At 43.6% G+C, this 1611-nt stretch overlaps 1 non-coding gene across 1 annotated transcript; it reads left to right on the top strand.

The window, feature by feature from the left end:
* The first annotated feature begins 503 nt into the window (after positions 1 to 503).
* LOC117286174 lies at positions 504 to 607 on the top strand. Its single transcript, XR_004517326.1, has one exon. It is a non-coding gene; the product is annotated as a U6 spliceosomal RNA (small nuclear RNA).
* Positions 608 to 1611: the final 1004 nt, after the last annotated feature.

Here is a 1611-nt window from a genome sequence, read left to right as displayed (position 1 = left end):
AGCAAGGCTGTATTAGGTGATACTGAGTACATGGCAACTCAGAGCCTATAAAAACAGACATGAACATTTCGGAACAACTGCACTCTAGGATGTCAAATGTCATTAATAACCAGGAGGTTCATCAACCCTATCAATGGTGAGGTAATTCTCTCCACTTGTATGAACGCTTCTGAGAGTGAAGTTAGGGCTATCTTAAAAACAAATTAGGTAATGAATATCTTAAGAATTTTTAGCAGTGCTGAGGACTGAACCCAGGGCCTTGGCACTGAGCTACATCCCAGGCATTTCAGACTTTTTGGGGAAGGGGCAGTGACATGATCTTGCTATGCAGTTTCGGACTTTTTGGGGAAGGGGCAGTGACATGATCTTGCTATGTAGTTCAGGCTGGCCTTGAACTAGTGGCAATCTTCAGGCCTCAGCCTGAGTATTAGGATTACAGGAATGCGCCACCACACCCAGCCCATGAGACAGGGTCTGGCCAAGTCACTAAATTGTTTAGCCTGGTGCTGGCTTTGGCAGCACATGTACTAAAATTGAAACGATGCAGAGATTAGCACGGCCGCTGTGCAAGGATGACATGCAAGTTCGTGAAGCGTTCCAGATTTCTCCCATCAGAATCACAGCAGACTTTTCAACACAAACCTCAGGTCAAGGAGAGCCTGGAGTGAGGTATTTCAAGTCCTAAAAGAAAACAAGCTCCAACCTAGACTGATGTATCCTGCAAAACTCTTTCAAAATGGATGGGGAAATAAGATACTTCCATGACAAAGAACACCTGAGAAACTCCAATGAATACCAATCCAATTCTAAACAATTGTTTAGCTGGGACTTCAACTTTCATCTTCCTGCCTCAGCCTTCCCCAGTGATGGGATTATAGGCATGTGCCACCACACCTGCGCTTTCCTTGGCATTTCAGTCGCTCTGAAAGGCAATTTCAATATATGGTTCCCCTGTAATGCTACCTTGTCCTTGAATTGCAACATAATTCAATTAAACTACCAATCTCATAGTTACTCCCTGGGGGTCCAACTTATGCAACTGACACTAACAGAAAATAGAAATGAAACACAGAAACACATACATTAAAATTTATGAGAACCTGTATTTTTTATATGGTAAATAATCTGACAAGGGAATTTCCCCAATCCTTGGAATCAAACCCAGACTAAATGTTTTCATCTATTGAGCTACGTTCTTTGCCGTTTTGTTTTGTGGTACCGGGAATCACTCTTGCCTTTGTGCTTGTGAGGCAGGCGGTGGAACCAATGAGCCAAACCCCTGGCCCTTTTGGCAGTTTTTAAATTTAAAAAAAAAATTGGGGGGTACTGGGGATGGAATTCAGGCCCCTGCACTTGTGAGGTAGGCGGAACCACTGAACTAAATCACCAGGCTTAAATTTTTTGATAAGGTCTTGCTATGTATAGTTCAGGCTGGCCTTGAACTTGTGAACTTCCCGCCTCAGCTCCTGAATATGCTCGAGTTACAGATGTACACACCTGCCTCACAAAACTTGGGCATTTTTCTTGGATTTTGATTTTTTTTTTGGCACTGGGGATCAAACTCAGGACGACTTCGCACTCTCAAGGCAGGTGCAGTGCCACAGCTAAATC

Source organism: Fukomys damarensis, unplaced genomic scaffold, assembly GCF_012274545.1.
Source record: "Fukomys damarensis isolate Sample0158 unplaced genomic scaffold, DMR_v1.0_HiC HiC_scaffold_15, whole genome shotgun sequence".
Classification (NCBI taxonomy): domain Eukaryota; kingdom Metazoa; phylum Chordata; class Mammalia; order Rodentia; family Bathyergidae; genus Fukomys; species Fukomys damarensis.
Note: the sequence above shows the minus strand (reverse complement) of the source record. Positions and strands in the feature narration are given on the sequence as shown.